Raw genomic sequence first — 19,097 nt, forward strand, 5'->3', positions numbered from 1 at the left:
CTGGAATGGCAAACCCGAGCACAAGGAGAGGAAAAAGGAGGGTTTTTTAAAGCTGTCCGGATCACACGTTGTCCCATCCTCTGGGTTTCCCATGCATTTTTTAGCAGTAATAAGATTCCCTTGAATCCAGAGTGTTGGGACCCATGGAATGGGTTGCATGCCTTATTGCTTTAAATGGTCTGCATTTGCTCACAACCTCACCAATGCTCTCAGCCCCAAGTGTCCAGCGTTATGTCTCATCCACCTGTGGGTGTAGATATGGTCAATCCAGGTTGCTTCAGAGCCCCTGAATGAATTTTGTAAGAATTTTGTTGTATTTGTGTATTGTTTTTTAAATTAATTTTTATAATAGGGTTGAGCTGATTTTCACTGCCATGTTTATGCCACTCTATACACGTTTGATTCCCTTATGGACATATTTGAATACATAGGAATTAAAATTCATACTAGTCAGATATATTCCTCTGCAGGGAATAGGGGATGTTGAGTCCAGTTCACTCACAGCTCCTGTCATGGCTTGGCCAGTTCAGGTCTCCCCCTGTAACTTATGAGGGTGCGGCGATGTTTTCCCAGATGTGGTCCCCGTGTAAGGTCTTTGAATACAAGTATTTATTGAGAGTCTGAGTGAATGGTCAGGCCTGGGTGCCGAGACCAGGAGTCCGGAGTTGTAGGTCCAGGCTCACCCTTCCCTTAGAGCTCCCCAGAGAGCTGAGGGCCCCGAGGGCAAGCTGATGGCCTTCAGCGTATCTTCTCTTCAGTGAAGAGAACTCATGTCTTGGTAATTTTCCCTTTTTTTTCACCTGAGGTTCATTCTCCCCTCCATTGTCTCCCTTTCCAAATTCTCATCCTGAACCCACTGCTTTCTTGGGTAGTTCATCTCCACTGGCTTTCCAGTCAGATACCTCAATTGTGTAAATAGCAGCAAGGAGGGTCCTGCTACAGGTTTGTGGCTTGTCTCACAAAGCCATGGTCAGGCAGAATATTTTACTTGAATTCAGTTGTTCAGGTTGCCGAAAAGCCTTACACTATTGGTACTTCTTGAACGGATCCCAAAAATGGGTGTCCGATCATTTCTGTAATTTCCAGTGCCTGGGGTAGGGGATAAGGTAAACGTGGATTAACCACCTGGGAGGTTCTTACCATCTGGAGAAAGAGTTTTACTTTGATCAGTTACTGTTACAGAGATAACTACTATTAAATTTCAAATAGCATTTTGATACACAATAGACTTTCTGGAGAGTTACCTGTTAAGCCTGCAGAGGAGAGAGTTTTGAGTACTCATGGGTGAACAGAGTCATTGGATAGAGCAGTGGCTCTTGAGTGAGGGTGAATTTGCCCTCACCCTTCCTGCAGGACGTTTGACAATGGCTGGAGAAGTTTTTCTTTGTCACATCCGGGGTGGGGGTCGTGGTGCTGCAGTCATCTAGTGTGTAGGGGCCACGATGCTGCTAAATAACGTACAAGGCATAGGACAGCCCTCCCCACCACCCCAAAAGAATTGTCTGGCCCAAAATGTCCACAGCGTGCTCTGGAGAAACCTTGGATAGAGGCTGAGGACTGAAGAGAGCCTGAGGTTGTCCCATGTACTCTCACTTCAGGTAGTCAGTCACATTTGCCAGACCCCTGTGTGGCCCTGCCCCTTTCCCAGAATGTGTAGCAGGCACACTGATGCCATTGCTTGTCACGGCCTTGGGATGAGAAAACCTTGGGGGCTCCTCAAAGTCATAAACACAGGAAGGAGTGATTTAGGAGGGTGACGTGGGAGAAGAGAGCTTTAGGAAGAACAAAATTGTCCTCATGTGTTTGGGAAATGTGCCAGATGGAAAAGAGATGAGGTGTGCCATGGGGTGTACCATTGCAGAAGGCAGACTGGGATTGATGCGTGACAGGGAGTCAGATTCTGAATTTGATATAGACTGCTGTAGCAACTAGAAATGCCTGGATCTGTCTAGAGAGTGCTGGGTTTTCTGTCACTGCAAAGTTCATGTATAGGCTGATGACCACTGATTGGTGATATGATAGAGGGGAGTTGATATAAAGGATGCTCTAAGATATTGTGATTCTACACTACTTTTACGATTCTTTCCCAGAACTCGGAGCTCCTCGTTCATTAGCTGAAGAGCTCCTTGGATGTCTGCTGTGACATGTTTCATCCATTTACATGGGCCACTCATCTTTCAGGTACAAAACAAAGAATCGCTTTGCACAAAGCCAGAAGGGATACACTGAAAGAATGATCAGAAAAGAATAATACATAGGTAAGCATTTACATTGACTTTCTCCACATATTTGAGACAGGGTAGCTGGTTAGTGGCTGCTTTCTCGTGCTCGAGCCCTTACAACGTGATCACCTCAGACTGTCATAGGGATTGGAGCCTGTCTGAGCCTGTCTGTCTCTGCCCGTGGCCCCTAGTTTCTTCTTGTCATTGCTTTAGATACTGTGTAAGGCCCTTCTCTTTTCCTCCCGCTCACAGCAGACATTGAGTAACCTCTAGGTGTGACTGAGATGCATATTTCACAGTATAGTACTTTAGAAATGAGAAAGGTTTACCTATTGTGGAAACAAATGTAGGCCCCTGGGAGTGTTAGTGTCACTTGGTAATGTTTTTCCCAGGACTGCCATGGTAACTGACGTTGCCTGGTTACTCCCTAAGTTTTGAAAAGAATTCTTCTTGGATCTCAGGTGATAGTGGTACATTCCTTCCTTCATTTATTCATTCAGTAAATATTTTCTGAGCACCATGTATGTGCCAGGTACTTTTCATATGGACAGTGAACGAAACAAGACAAAATTCCTGCCCTAGTGAACTGTATATTCTGATTTAATTGGCTTGGGGAGAGGCCTGGCCATTGGTAGTTTTAAAAATCTCCCCAGATGATTCTAATGTACAGCTAGGTTTGAGCATCACAGTCATAAGTGAAGCACGTTGGGAATTGCAAAGGCATTGCAGAAATAAAAAGTGGCTATTGGCATTCCTTCGCTATTCCTGCATTCTCCTGCCTGCATCAGGACTGTTTTACAAGTGCCGATCATTTTCTTTTCAGCCCTTTTTGCTGTTTGCCTAGACCCTTTATCCCTCTTTCAAACCTAACACCCTACCTCCTTCTGGTCTTTCAACCTCCAGTCCATCATCTGTTTGGGATTTATCCTAAACTTGGTGGGAAGCCATTGCAGGGTGTAAATAGAGAAATGGTGTTAGCAGAGATGCCTTTTTCAGACACCATACTGTCTATTGTAAGAGAATGGGTAGGAGGGGGCAGGAGAAGATTTGGGGAGACTCATTAGGAGACTGGCTTTGTTCACAGTGGTGGCCTTGGAGATGGAGTAAAGCAGGCAGGTTAGAGTCATATTTGGAAGGTTAGTGATGGCTTGGAGGTGAATAGGAGCAACTGATGAATTGGATGTGGGGAATGTGGGTTAAGGATGTTTAATTTGGTAAATGGAGGTGCTACTTACAGAAATGGGGAAAATTTTCTCCTCACATATTGGCCTGATAAACACCTTCTCACCCTGTAGACCCTGAATCAGAGATTCTTTCTTTTTTTATTTTAATATATTTTATTTTATTTCATTTTTCATTTGGGCTGCGATGCCAGCTTGCAGGATCTTAGTTCCCCAATCAGGGGTTGAACCCAGGCCCCCTGAACTGGAGGCACAGGGTCCTAACCACTAGACCACCAGGGAATTCCCAGCAGAGATTTTTTCTTTGTTTTTTAAAAATATACGTTTTAATTAATTAATTAATTTTTGGTTGCGTTGGGTCTCTGTTACCGCATGTGGACTTTCTGTCATTGTGGCGAGCAGGAGCTACTCTTCGTTGCGGTGCACGGGCTTCTCACTGCAGTGGCTTCTCTTGTTGCGGAGCACGGGATCTATGCGGGCGGGCTTCAGAAGTTGTGGCACATGGGCTCAGTAGTGGTGGCTCGCGGGCTTAGTTGCTCGCAGGCATGTGGGATCCTCCCGGACCAGGGAGCAAACCCGTGTCCCCTGCATTGGCAGGCTGATTCTTGTTTTTGTTTTTGTTTTTTTTTAACACATTTGTTGGAGTATAATTCCTTTACAATGGTGTGTTAGTTTCTGCTGTATAACAAAGTGAATCAGCTATATGCATACGTATATCCCCATATTCCCTCCCTCTTGCGTCTCCCTCCCACTCTCCTGATCCCACCCATCTAGGTGGTTGCAAGGCACTGAACTGATCTCTCTGTAGTACGCAGCTGCTTCCCACTAGCTAGCTATCTTACATTTGGTATTGTATATATGTCAGTGCTACTCTCTTATTTCATCGCAGCTTACCCTTCCCCCTCGCCGTGTCCTCAAGTCTATTCTCTACAGCTGCGTCTTTATTCCTGTCCTGCCCCTAGGTTCATCAGAACCATTTTATGTTTTTAGATTCCATATATATGTGTTAGCGTACGGTATTTGTTTTTCTCTTTCTGTCTTACTTCACTGTGTATGACAGACTCTAGGTCTATCCACCTCGCTACAAGTAACTCAATTTCATTTCTTTTTATGGCTGAGTAATATTCCATTGTATATATGTGCCACATCTTCTTTATCTATTCGTCTGTCGATGGACACTTAGGTTGCCTCCATGACCTGGCTATTGTAAATAGTGCTGGCAGGTGGATTTTGAACCACTGCGCCACCAGGGAAGTCCCCAGAGATTATTTCTTAAGGGAGGCCCTCCTCAACCCCCATCAGTCTCTTCCCTGCTGAGCTAGACTCCCACAGCCTTACATAACTACTCCTTGATAGCACCATGCACCCTTTTAATTTCACACATATTTGTAAGTTCCCTTTCTATAACCCTCTGTTCTATTGAACCTTTCCCTCCTGCCTCATCATTTTATCTCTAGTGCCTACCAGTGCTTGGTATATCTTAGGGGTTCAGTAAGTGTCTGTTGAATAAATAATTGTAGACAGAGGACAAGGCTTAGGAGGGGAGATCAAGGCTTTGTTTTCTACACGTGGAGTAGGAGATGCCCTTAACGCATCCGAGTGGGGATGTGTTTTGTGCAGTTGGTGTGAGGTTGGGATGCCTTTGGAGATGATCATGGCCGATATTTTAAACCATGGGAGTGAATAAATTTGTGAGGGAGCATATGTGAAATTAGAAGGGAAAAGGGCCCATGACTGAGGAGCCACCTCAACATGTGAGGGGAGGAGGTGAAACCAGCAAAAGAGACTGAAAACCAGGGTTAGAGAGAAACTGGGAGAGTGTGCAGTCAACGAATCCAGGGAGGAGAGAGATCAAGGAAGAGGTGAGGCTGCACCATGCCACATGCTGCTAGCAGAACAAGATTGAGGACAGGTCAGTGTCTCGTCAATTGAGCCACTTCGAGGTAATTGGTGACTTTAACCAGAGCAGTTTGGGGAGAGTGGCAGAGGGGGAGGCCATGCTGGAGTAGGCTGAGGAGTAAAAAGTTAGTACCTCTGAGAAGAGTATTCTTGGCAAGCTTTGTGGTTTTTAGAGGGGACCATGTTTGCTTAGAATAAAAAAATTAACAGTTATCTCTGGGACATGGGATTTTGATTTTCTTCGTTTTACTCCCGTTGGTCTACCTTCAAAATATTTTCAGAATGTGACCACTTCTCACCACCTCCCCTACTATCTCTCCGTCCTGAGCCACCATCATCTCTGACATGGGTGACTGAAGAGCCTTCTAACTGATCTGCCTGTGTCTACCGTGGCCCCCAGAGTCTGTTTTTCATACAGCAGTCACCGTGATCATGGGGAATGTGATCAGTCATGCCTCTCCTCTCCTTAAAATCCTTCACTGGATCCTATTGTGAAGAGCTAACACAGCCCACAGAGCATCCTACAAGGCCATTCGGGGTCTGACCACTGTGTCCTACCTGCTTACTGCTCTCCATCCATTGTGTATCTGACTTCCATTACCCTCTTCTCCTTTCTGTGCTGCAACCACAGTGGCCTCCATCCTGTTCTTCTAACACAGCAGACAAGCTCCTGCCCCAGGGTCTTTGCACTGGCCCTTTCCTCTCCTGTGCACTCTTCCACTAGATACCGACTTGGCTAACTCAAATCTCTGCTCAGATGTCACCTGCTCATTGAAGTTTATCTGGGCTTCTCTATTTAAAATTTTAACCTATGGGGATGAGGTGGGGGGGAAATGGGTGAGGGTGGTCAGAGGATACAAACTTCCAGTTACAAGACAAATACATTCTGGGATGTAATGTACAGCATGGCAACTATGGTTAACAATACTGTATTGTATCTTTTTTCTTATTTCGTTTTATTTATTTATTTATTAGTTTATTTTTGTCTGTGTGGGGTATTCGTTGCTGTACGTGGGCTTTCTCTAGTTGCGGTGAGCGGGGGCTCCTCTTTGTTGCGGTGCACAGGCTTCTCATTGTAGTGGCTTCTGTTGTTGAGGAACACCAGCTCTAGGCATGTGGGCTTCAGTAGTTGCGGCACGTGAGCTCAGTCGTTGCGGTTCGTGGCCTCAGTAGTTGTGGCGCACGGGCTCTAGAGTGCAGGCTCAGTAGTTGTGGCGCACGGGCATAGTTGCTCCTCGGCATGTTGGATCTTCCTGGTGCAGGGCTCGAGCCTGTGTCCCCTGTATTGGCAGGTGGCTTCTTTAGCACTGCGCCCCCAGGGAAGCCCTACCTCTCATTATTAACTCAATGTATTAACTCAATTTTGGCTATAATTAGTGCAGTTGCTATTATCATTAATGAACTGGGGGAAGATCGGGTGGTTGTCTAAGTAGCCTGAACCAACTAGAGAGGAAGTCCTTGAGGAACAGGGGAGGAGGTGTGCCCACATCTGGAGTAGTCTAGCCCTTGGAGGTCCATGGCTCATTAAGTAGCCTGAGATTCTGGGCTCTGTCCAAATAGGTACAAAGATCATTTGTGATCTAGGCATGTTCTCTTCTTGGGCATCTGAACCAGAATTCCCTGAAAGATCCCCAGGTGGTACTCAGTGGCTCAGGATGTGGATGGAGGTGAGCTACATAGAGGGAACCGAGTAAGGTCCACCCTCCCGCAGCCAGAGCCATCCACTGTCTTATTCCAGTGCTGAGCCAAGCAACCTGGGTTTCCTCAGGCCACTGCCAACAGGTGTTCTTTGAGTATCTGGTGTCTAAACTGCAGGGTTCTCCACCAAACCCCAGTATCGGGAGCCTACACCACAGACCCCACCACAGAGATGGACACTTGTGCTGATTCCATTTCTAAAACATTTATTTTCAGGAAATGTTTGTGCTCGTATGCAAGGAAACTTTGTGGGGTATCTGTGGCTGCCAAAGTGACATCTGGCAGGATTAACTGGATCACCAGAGCCAAACAATGAGGACTGGGAAGGCGGCAATAACTGTGAGGCCTGGGCCCATGTGGGGGCAAGATTTTGAGAATGACCACTTAGGTGACAACATGAGATTCCTATGAACCGCAGCTCTGGTTAGTTTCTGGTCTGGAGCCAGATCCACTCTCTGATGCAGACGTGGGAGAACGGAGTGGCAAGAGCTGCCCCGCTGCTCATCTGGGAACTCATCCTCCAAGCAACTCTGTCCCTCGTCCTCCTCCCATACCTGGAGGTGGCAGTCAGCGGGCAGCACCTCTCACAGCACCCCCGCGGACACCTGCTCAGACCACCTGCTCAGAGCTACTCTTCTGCCCAGCCCAGCACACCTGTTCCACCTGTCTGAAGACCCACCACACGTTTCCTCGAAGCACAGCCCAGAGCTTTTCCTCACTCCAGCCACGCCCCAGCAACTCCTCTGTCAGTACCGGGTATATGGACATGTCCTCCAGCCAAGTTGGGAACCTCTGTGGCCACCAGCCAGCCAGGTCTTGGCCCTCAGACCTGTTCCCTGGTCCTGAGTCAGAACTAAAGCCCTATGTGTCCAGGGTCCACTGAACCCCAGCCCTGGTCAGATATAGAAAATGGAGACTTGGAGAGAGTAAATGATTTACTCCTGCTCTTCATCCTTCAGAGGAAGAACCCAAAAGTGCCTCGACTATTCATCAAAAGTCATTGAGTTGTACTGTTAATATCTATGCCTTTCACTGAAAGCATATTTTGCCTCCATTTATAAAGAGAAGAAAAGCTTTTTAAGAACTGGGTTGAACCCCCTGCAAGCCCAGACCCAACTGCAGGCAGAGAAGATGGTCAGCCCAGCCCAGACCTTAATAAGAGTCTGCTCAGAGGCCGTGGGTCTGGTCTGCTGGCACTGGATGGGCACAGATGCTGGGCAGATGAGCTCTGTATGGTGTTTTAGACAAATATGATGACCTAGAGTAGTGTCAAACAGACAGGAGAGCCCAGGAAGCAGACCCTGGGAGAGGGGAGATACCAGTTGGGCCAGCACACCTGAGGCTATGGTCAAGGCCATGAGGACCACAGTGTGGTGTGCGTGGTGGCTGTGAAAGCCCCACTGCTGCCCAGCAAGCCGGAGACAAGCCACGGGGAAGCACCCACCAGCCAGCCCCATCATAAACCACCAATCCCGATGAACTTGCATCCAATGACTGCCCTGATGTGGTCGAAGTGATCTGAAGAATGGAAAGTCAGCAGTGTGGGGCTTCCAGGGCAGGGGTGGGGTGATGACTGACCTCTGTTGATTCCTCTTTTTGCAGCCTGTAGGCCAAACAGACCAGTTCCTTCATGGCCTGGCACCGAGAGTACCAACTGGAGGGCCCTGAGGTTTGATCTGAAGTGATCCCAGCTGGCTCTAGAACTGGACTTCAGATTTGGAGTGAACCACAGAGCCCCCTGTTTGGGCCATTTCCCACCCAAGATTCACCCTGCCTCCCAGTCTCCTTGAGAACCTGTGGGGGTTCCTTTCCCCGGGTGTGTAGGACGAGAGAGGAACAAGAGTACAACTGATGAAGACCCCAGAGACCTAAGGAGCTGTCCAGTCCCTTGTCCAGAGGTAGGGGCAGTGTGCTTTAGGAGCCCCTGCAAGGCACAGATGGGCAGCACCCGGGCTCTGTGTCTGACAGCCTCCCTGATACCCATCATTATCGCAGTTTTGATTCCATGGCTCCAGTTCCACATGGCACCAAGGTGCTGTGTACCATCCATTATTGGGTTTTTGGGAGCTGTACCTATTGCCAACAGGTGGGTCAAACCACTGGGGCTCTTCTGAAGTCCTCCCCAAATTTGGACCCAGCTTCAGCTCCAAATCAGAGTTTTCAGAGAACCCAGGGTGAGGCTCACCTGCCACAGTAGACACGTTGGCTAACGGGTTGCACTGCAGCACCCACACGGACAAGGACACCATCACGATGCCACCGTTCTTCTTCTGCAGGGGCGGACCGGTGGACAGCTTGGCCCCCAGCACAGCCACCTGCCTGTTCACTCTCTCGGCCCCTATTAGGAAGGTGTTCAGCCCTGGCTTTGAGGTCAGAGTCGTCTCCTCTCTGGGTTTGTGTGAATGGAGGCCCACAGCCCTGGTCTGGGTGGTGTCTTGGCCTTTGGTTTCCAAGTTTGGAGGAGTATCTTACCACCTAGACACCCACCTGGGGCTCAAGAGTTCAGGGGCTGTGGAATGTGAGTTTTGGGGGCAGAAGATATTTAACCTGGGGTTTGAGGAAATTGAGGGAGAAGAGTCTCAGGTTCAAGGGCTCCTGGTTTGAACCTCTTGCTTTAGGGATTACAGCCAGGGCAGTCTCTCACGAGAAGCTGCAGGATATCATCAGGAACATTCCGAGTGTTCTTGCACACCCACCAGGCCACTGAGTGGGAGAAGATGACAGGTGCCTGTGACACTTCTAGGGCTCGCCGTGCCACATCATCTGAGACATGGGACAAGTCCACCATCATGGCCAGGCGGTTCATTACTGCCACCGCCTTCTACAGGAACAGGATGGGGAGAGGGCATCAGGGCTGCATTTATCTTGTGTGCATTTATCTGTAGGGAACAGGCGGGGCTGTACATTCATGTGGGGCAGGGTATGGAACCCGGGTACTTACCTTGCCAAGCCGGTGAGCCAACTGACATTGCTGTAGAAGGGGTGGATACCCTTTGCTGTGCTCTGTGCCCTGCAGGATGGCCAGGAGGCAGTCTGACTCGTGGCCATTACTTGGCTACAAGAGCCTAGAAAGAGATTCTTTCGAACCGTCTACACCTGCAACTCCCTGGTGCAAGAGGAGAGACCCAAACTAGGCTCTGCATGGCAGTGGTAGGGCCCTTCTGGGGACTGAGTCTTGAATATATATTCAGGAAAAAATGCATATGCCCTTTTTGGCCAACTGCATCATTGTTGAAGTTCTGTCTCTTTTCACTTGCTTTAAAGGTGACTCCAATCTACGTCTTGAAAACTGTTTCCTGCAATTCTGCCTTGCTCTCAAATCCTTTTCGTTGCCTTACCTCAATATATTTTTGGAAGATTGTTATCATATATAACCCTGCAGGTTTGTCCATTGCAGTGCCCCTGAGCTCCATTTCTTAAGTCCCTTTTTTGGGCACTGGCCACAAAATCCCAGGATTGCTTCAGGCCCTATTCTTCTTCCGGGGTGCAGGATGAGACTTTGGTTAGTTCCTCTTCCTGCTTAGAAATTAGAGTGACGTGTGCCTGTCCAAACACCTAGGACTTGTCTCTCATTGTTTCTCATCCTTCCGCTTCATCCTCTGGACAAATTCCAAACTGTGCAACAGGGTGTTGACGGTGCTGACATCCCCAACCGAGAAGATTGTTAGGAAAGATGCTGGAGGGGTGAACCCAAGCACCAGGAGATGAGGAGATGAGATGCCTTTTCCAAACTCTTCCCAATCAAATGGTGTACCATCCTCTGGGTGTGACAGGCATGTTTTAGCAGTAGGAAGGGTCCCGTGCATGTAAGGAGAACACCAGGGATTTTTCCAAATCAGGGCTTCCCCGAACCCCAAACTGGGAAATTTTAAAGCTACGGTACACGTATGTTCATTAAGGGCCTTAGGCAGTAGTCAGAGTCCAAGCTTTACTTGATTGAAATCTTCAGGGTCAGAAGCGCTCACCATTGGCCTCCCTTAGGTTACATTTTATCTGTCGTTGATACATGATGTAGATATGGATATGTATTCTTTTTCAGATTATTTCCCCTTATAGGTTATTACAAAATATTGAATGTTGTTCCCTGTGTTATACAGAAGTTCCTTGTTGATGATCTGTTTTATACATAGCAGTGTGCATGTGTTAATCCCAAACTGTTAATTTATCCCACCTCCTGCGTTTCCCGTTTGGTAATAATATGGTATAAGGATTTTACTTCTCGGAAATGGGGGAGCTGAAAGAGAGGTCTCATTTTCAGTGGAAAAGCATTCAAAACAAGATTGAAGCTTCAGCCAAGATTATTAGATGTACATCCTTGGAAAGAAATCACGTCATTTCTCTAATATTGACCTGACAAATAAGACAAACCCCTCTACTGAACTTGCTTATAATAAAGTGATGGAAATATCAAATGGAAGTCTTAGAAATATCTTATTTTACCGGAGCCTTATACACTGCTCTATGTTAATTACAGTTTGGCTCACACATCTGTTCACTGAAGTTACAATGTCCTCAATTTCTGTTACTGATCCTCCAGAGTAGGCCCCAACAAGGGTCGACCTGCCCAGTGTCGTTGGAGCCAAAAGAACGAGACTGAGTTTGGTTCAGAAGCAAAGGAACACTTTATATTTTGATTAGAGAATGGAGAGGTGAGAGCGTGCGCTCCCCTGCGGGCTGTGGGCTGGGCTGCTGGGTAGGGATCCCAGCAGCGTCCGCGTCAGCAGGAGGGAGGGGGCGGAGCTATCGAGGGCCCGGTTGACTGGAGCTCAGGCTCTATGTTGTGGATTCTGCAGGGGCCCCGCGAGCTGAGGTGTCGGCGCAGCCATTCTGCACGAGGAAATCGGGTCTGAAGTGCCGGGTGTGGGACCTGTGCATGTGGAAACCTAGGAGCAAATGAAATTAGACAAAGCACAAAGGAAAAAAAGGTTAGACTTTATTTTATTGCCCAGATTCTATTTTTATCTCCCAGGAATTTTTAATAGGCTTTGCCGGTGACAAAGCCCTCCTCTGCTTTTTGTCCCGTTCCTCATTCTTGGGGTGCTGAGGGTGCAGACACCTCTTCTGTAAGTGCTTCATGCTGAGTTGGCAGTCCTCATACCCGGGGGGGGAGGGGCAGAACTTCTCCCCAGCAGCCTCCAGGTGAGGTTGATTGTCCCCAGGCCTCTTGCCTCACTGCTCATCCGCCTGAGCACCAGCATTGGAAGTGTTATAGATTCTAATGACCTTTAAGGGTCCAGGAAAGAGATGTGCAGAGACGCTGGGGGGGCTGGTTTTACCCCACCCCATAGTTGTTCGGCCACCTTAGGCTGACAGTTTCTGCCAGCCAAGATGCTCTGACCAGTAGTCTGTGCTTTCTTCAATTAGGTCACTGAATTAACATACAAACAGCACCAGGTATCAGAGCCCTTCCTGCTGAACTCCCAGACAGTCCAGGGCCGGTGGTGATCCAGGACCATGACGGCCACTGAGTCAATGGCCTTTTGAAGTAGCCAGGAGTCCAGCCAGTCTATTTGGCCACCATCACCGCGATGTCTGTAGGTTTTCCTATGGTGACAGCATTATCTCCAGTTTCCGCGTCAAGCTTATTAGCTCCCATCTGTGTGCAGTAAGTCCTGCAAGCAGTAGTCTGATCTTTCGGGGCACACTTTGGTTGTTTTCTGAGCAGAATGTGGTCTGCATATTGAAGGAAGGTTCCCTTCTCCAGAGGTAGATCTTTTAGGTTTTAGTTAAGTTTCCCCATAGACGGTGTGGGAATTTTTGAACCCTTGGGGCAGGACGGCCCCAGCAGTATTGTCTTCGTTGTATGTTGAGTCCTGCCAATCACAAGCCAAAATTTCTTGTGACTTTGGGACTAATGGAATACAGAAGAAGGCATCATCTAAGTCTAATACAGAATACCATGTCCTGGTGGATGGTAGAATGACCAGCAGGGTGTGGGAATTAGGATCTACTGGATGTATGTTCTTGGTGGCTTCACTGACCTGACGTTCTTTACCAGGTACCCAGTAGCCCTCGGGGCTCTCGTGGTCGGGCCCCTTCCAGGATATGGAGCTCACCTGGGCAGTTACCCAGCAGCTCACGGGGCTGTCGTGGTCAGGCCCCTCCCAGGATATGGAGCTCACCTGGACAGGTACCCAGCAGCCCACGGGGCTCTCGTGGTCAGGCCCCTACACGGGTATGGAGCTCAGCTGGGCAGGCACCCAGCAAGCCCGGGCACACAGGAACCGTGCACATAGCCCTCATTGCAGAGCGCCCCCAGCCCACCTGTCGGTTGAGCTGACACAGAGCACCTCAGAGCAGGACTTGAACTAACAAACAGCAGCTCCGACAGGTCTGTGACCCTGGGCATCACTCTGTGCAGCCTCCCTCTGCCTGGTCTTCCAGAGGCTTCCACTGCAGCCGGGGTACCAGGCCTCTGTCTCCACCCGCCACCCCTCCTCTCCCTGACTTCTGGGTTCCTCTCATTAATAGAGGGTTTTATTGAAGTTGTCTCCCACTCATGGGGCAGATAAATTGAATAGAAAACAAGCCAGGGCTGCAGCCCCTTGTCTCTCCTGACTCTCAGGAGCCCACACCTCTTCCTTGTACGTGGCCGGTGCAGCAAGGGCCATTTTCTGCAAATGTGAGCCGCTGAGGGGTGAGGATTGGCTGACCCGGCGGGCCAGCCCTCCCCAGGTGTGCCTGGGTTGAGGTCAATATAAACACCACTCCAGGCAGCAAGAGCCCCTGCAGCTGTGCCTGACGCCATATCCTCTGCCCCATCAGCAGTGTCGGGGCTGGGCTGGTGGGAGGGAGTTTGGGGCCGTGACTTTTTGGGTGGCCCGGTGTGAGTGGGGCTCTGCTGGACTTTCTGCAGGAGTTGCCAGGCTGCCACCTGCTAAAGAAGAGGATGTTTCACCCATACCTGCTGCTGGAATTGCTCGCCGGGCAGAGGTGAGGAAGGGAAAAAGCAGTGGGGACCGGGCCAGGAGGGGTATCTCAGGCAGGGAAGTGGAAATCTTCCAGAAGAGCATCTGGGGCCATGACCATCCTGGCTGGCCTGCCGGCACCAAGTCGGCCTGCGTGCTGTCGCTGGTGTGGCTCCACGGCCCTTCCTGTAGGCTTTCAAGTCCTTGCACACATTCAGGTGTTTTACCTGGGAAGGGTGGGAACAGTTCAGCAGCAGCTGGCCTGGGGCTCAGCTCCTGTTTACTCACAGACGCCTCGGCATGGTCCCCCACCTTTGCCATGAGGATGCTCCTTGCAGGGGGGCTGCTGGCTGCATGGGAGACGATTCCCCACCTGTGGCCAACTTCAGAATTGTTTACCACTAGATCAAGTGCCCTGGTAGGGTTTTCCTCTGTAGAACTGGTGGGTTCTGAATTTTTTTCCTTTTTTCTTTTTTGTTCAAGATAGGTTTTATTCCTATTTTTTGTATTTATAGATACAAGCATGGAAATAATTGATTCATATAAATACACCTTTGGGAAGGGAGGAACTTCTTTTTCTGTTTTATTTTTTAAATTGTATTTATTTTTTTTTATTTTTGAATTTTATTTTTTTATACAGCAGGTTCTTATTGGTTATCTATTTTATACACATAAATGTATACGTGTCAATCCGAATTTCCCAATTCATCCCACCACCACCCCTCCACCGCTTCCCCCTTTGGTGTCCATACATTTGTTCTCTACCTCTGTGTCTCTGTTTCTGCCCTGCAAACCGGTTCATCTGTACCATTTTTCTAGGTTCCACATACATGCAGTAACATACAATATTTGTTTTTCTCTTTCTGACTTACCTCACTCTGTATGACAGTCTCTGGATCCATCGACGTCTCTACAAATGGCCCAATTTCCTTCCTTTTTATGGCTGAGAAACATTCCATTTTATACCTGTACCACATCTTTATCCGTTCGTCTGTCTGTGGGCATTTAAGTTGCTTCCATTACCTGGCTATTGTAAATAGTGCTGCAATGAACATTGTGGTGAATGTTTCTGTTTGATTTATGGTTTTCTCTGGGTATATACCCAGTAGTGGCATTGCTGGATCATATGGTAATTCTATTCTTAGATTTTTAAGGAACCTCCATACTATTCTCCATAGTGACTGCGTCAGTTTACATTCCCACCAATAGTGGAAGAGGGTTCCTTTTCTCCAGCCCTCTTCAGCATTTGTTGTTTGTATCTTTTCTGATGAGGCTCATTCTAACAGGTGTGGGGTGATACCTCGTAGTTTTGATTTGCATTTCTCTAATTAGTGACGTTGAGCACCTTTTCATGTGCTTCTTGGCCATCTCTATGTCTTCTTGGAAGAAATGTCTATTTAGATCTTCTGCCCATTTTTGTATTGGGTCGTTTGTTTTTTTTAATATTGAGCTGCATGAGCTGTTTATATATGTGGGAGATTAATCCTTTGTCTGTTGATGCATTTGCAAATATTTCTTCTATTCTGAGAGTTGTCTTTTCATCTTGTGTGTAGTTTCCTTTGCTTTGCAAAAGCTTTTACGTTTCATTAGGACCCATTTGTTTATTTTGTTTTTTATTCCATTACTCTAGGAGGTGCATCAGAAAAGATCTTGTTGTGGTTTATGTCCGAGAATTCTTCCTGTGTTTTCCTCTAAGTTTTATGCTGTCTGGTCTTACATTAAGGTCTCTAATCCATTGAGAAGTTATTTTTGTGTGTGGTGTTAGGGGCTGTTCGAATTTTCTCTTTTTTTCTCTTTCTACACGTTCTGTGTAGGAAAGTCTCTAAATCCATCCACCTCACAAGAAATAACTCAGTTTTGTTTCTTTTTATGGCTGAGTAAAATTCCATTGTATATATGTGCCAGATCTCCTTTATCCATTCATCTGTTGATGGACAGTTATGTTGCTTCCATTTCCTGGCCATTGTAAATAGAGCTGCAATGAACATTGTTGTACATAACTGTTTTTGAATTATGGTTTTCTCAGGGTAAATGTCCCGTAGTTGGATTGCTGGGTTGTATGGTACTTCTATTGTTAGTTTGAATTGCAGTCTTGTTCCTGTATTCCATAAATTTAGGTACTTTGTGTTTCCAATTTTGTTTGCTTTAAGATTTCTTTTAAATTTCCCTTTTGATTTATTCCTGTATCCTTTGGCTATTCAGGAGCTTATTCAATTTCTAAGTGTTCTTGAATTTTCAATTATTCTTTTTAATATTGAATTTCAGTTTCATACCATTGTGGTTGGAAATGATCCTTGATGTGATTTCAATATACTTGGATTTTTAAAGACTTGTTTTGTGGCTTAACATAGGATCTACCCTAGGCAGTGTTCTATGTGTACTTAAGAACAATGGAAATTTTTCTGCTGTTGAGTGGAATATACTGTAGATGTACGTTGGGTTCATTTGCTATCAAGTGTGTGTTCAAGTTCAGTGTTTCCTAATGGATATTCTGTCTGGATGATCTATACAGTGTTGAAAGTTGGATATTGATGTTTCTTACCATTATTTTATTTCTGCACATGTTCCCCTTCACGTGGGTTAATATATTCTTTATATGTTGAGAGGCTCCAAAGCTGGATACATACATATTTATAATTATCATGATTTCTTGATGAATTAATCCATCTATCATTATATGATAACCCACTTTCCATTGAGAGGTTTGACTTTAAGTCTTTTTTACGTCACAATAGACTAGTTAGGCAAGTATCATTTTCATGGAGTATTTTTTTTCCAATCATTCAATTTTATGCTATGTGTGGATTAGAAGTTAACATGAATCTCTTGTACACAGTATAATTGAACTTTCTTTAATCCATTCAGCCACCCTATGGATTATTTAAATTGAAGTATAGTTGATTTACAATATTACATTAGTCTCAGGGGAACAACATATGGATTGATATTTTTATAGATCATGCTCCACTAAAGTGATTACAAAATAATGGCTATATTTCCCTGTGTTGTACTATATATCCTTGTTTGTTTATTTCATACATAGGGGTATTGGATTTAGAGAAACAAACTACTGTCTTTCCCTCCCCCCTTCACTCACCCCACCAGTAACCACTAATTTTTTCTCTGAGTCTATTTCTGTTCTGTTATGTACATTCCTTTCCTGCATTTTTAGATTCTACAGAGAAGTGAGAACATAGAGTATTTGTCTTTCTCTAACTTATTTGAGTAGGTATAAATATTCTAGGCCTATCCACATTGTTGCAAATGGCAGAATTTGATCCTTTTTAGTGGCTGAGTAATAGTCTATTGTGTATACATACCACATCTTCTTTATCCACTTATCTGTTGATGGACATTCAGTTTGCTTCCATATGTTGGCAATTGTAAATAATGCTGCTATGAACACTGGGATGCATGCATCTTGTCAAATTGGTGTCTTCATTTTCTTTGGACATATACCAAGCAGTGGAATTGTTGGCTAATATGATAGTTCTACTTGTAGCTTTTCTCAGGACCTCCATATTCTTTTCATAGTGGGTGTACCAATTTACAATCCCACCAACAGTGTACTAGGATTCCCTTCTCCATGTCATGAACAACATTTCACATTTGTATAGTTTGGAATAATAGCCACGTTGAGAGGTGTGACCTGACGTCTCATTATGGGTTTTCTTGTGGGTCATTCATTAAATTTAATTTACAAAAGAAGGTGATAGGCTGGATGTGATCTCCAGGTTTAGTTTGCTAATGCCTGGTATAGGTTCATTTGGGGAGAATTAATACCTTTACAATGTTATTTATTGCTTACATTTTTCAGGTTGATATTTAATGATTGGTAACAGATTTAAAAATTTTCCTCACTGAAGGATATCTGAAGTCTGTTGGTGTGTTTCTGTTTTATAAATTTGTTCATTTCTATCATTTTTTAGACACCACTATAAGTGTTATCATGTGATATTTGTCTTTTTCTATCTGAATTACTTCCCTTAGAATGAAATAATGCCATTTGCAGCAACAGGAATGGACCTAGAGATGATCATCCTTTTTCATTTCTCAGTAATATTTGATTGTGTACATGTACCACTTCTTCATTATCCTTTCATCTGTTGATGGACATTTTGGTTGCATCCATGTCTTGGCTATTGTAAATAGTGCTGCAGTGCATGTTTGGGTTTGGGTGCATTTGTCTTTTTGAATTCTGGCTTTCTGCAGATGTAGGCCCAGAAGTAGGACTGCTGGATGATATGGTAGCTCTATTTTTACTTTTTAAAGGCATCTCCAGAGTCTGCTTTATAGTGGCTGTTACCAGCTTACATGTCACCAACAGCATAGTAGGGTTCCCTTTTCTCCATGTCCTCTCCAGCATTTATGGTTTGTAAACTTTTTGATGATGGCCATTCTGACTGTGCGAGGTGATACCTTGCTGTAGTTTTGACTTGCATGTGTCTAGTAATTGGAGATTTTGAGCATCTTTGCATGTGTTTTTTTAAACACTGTGAGAAAAAGTTACAGTTGACATAGGCTTTTTGAAAGTCTGACTATTTTGGATTTTTGTTTGATAACTACCACAGGACATTTGTTAAGGGCAGGTGTCATTTACCCCCTGGCAGTTCTTGTGACTATGAAGTGCCCATAAGCACATGTTTTAAAGTTGCTGTTGTGAAAATGGGCACAGGTGGTAGGATTTCCTTCATGCCCCTCTCTGGTTACTTGGGTAACCAGACCCACTGTGGAAGACGGGCTCCTGGATTGTAAATTAGTGTGGGCTGTGGCAGAACAAACATCCCAAATTTTCTGTTTTGTTACTTCTTGTTTTTGTTTTAATTTAATTTTTCTTTTTTATTGGAATAAAGTTGATTTAAAATATTCTGTTTGTGGTAGGTGAACAGAATCTTGTTCAGTTATGTATATTCATATGTCTGTTCATCTTCAGATTATTTTCCCACATAGGTTATTAGAGAGTGTTGAGTAGACTTCCCTTTGTTATACAGTAGGTCCTTGTTGATAATCTATTTTATATGTATTAGTGTGTAAATATTTTTCCCAGCCTCCTGATTTATTCCTTCCACCCACTTTTCTCACTGGGTAACGATAAGTTTGTTTTCTAAGTCTGTGAGTCTGTTTCTCTCTCTTTTATTTGTTTGGCTGTACTGTGAGGCATGCATGATATTAGTTCTCCCAACACCAGG

The 19,097-nt window shown here is 45.7% G+C and overlaps 1 long non-coding RNA gene across 1 annotated transcript; it reads left to right on the forward strand.

Moving 5' to 3' along the window:
• Positions 1-508: 508 nt before the first annotated feature.
• Positions 509-7,375, forward strand: LOC309807853. Its single transcript, XR_014294676.1, has 3 exons — positions 509-586; positions 2,182-2,258; positions 7,217-7,375. It is a non-coding gene; the product is annotated as an uncharacterized lncRNA (long non-coding RNA).
• The last annotated feature ends 11,722 nt before the right edge of the window (positions 7,376-19,097 follow it).

Source organism: Mesoplodon mirus (assembly GCF_964341445.2).
Source record: "Mesoplodon mirus genome assembly, chromosome: 7".
In the NCBI taxonomy this organism is placed as follows: Eukaryota; Metazoa; Chordata; class Mammalia; order Artiodactyla; family Ziphiidae; genus Mesoplodon; species Mesoplodon mirus.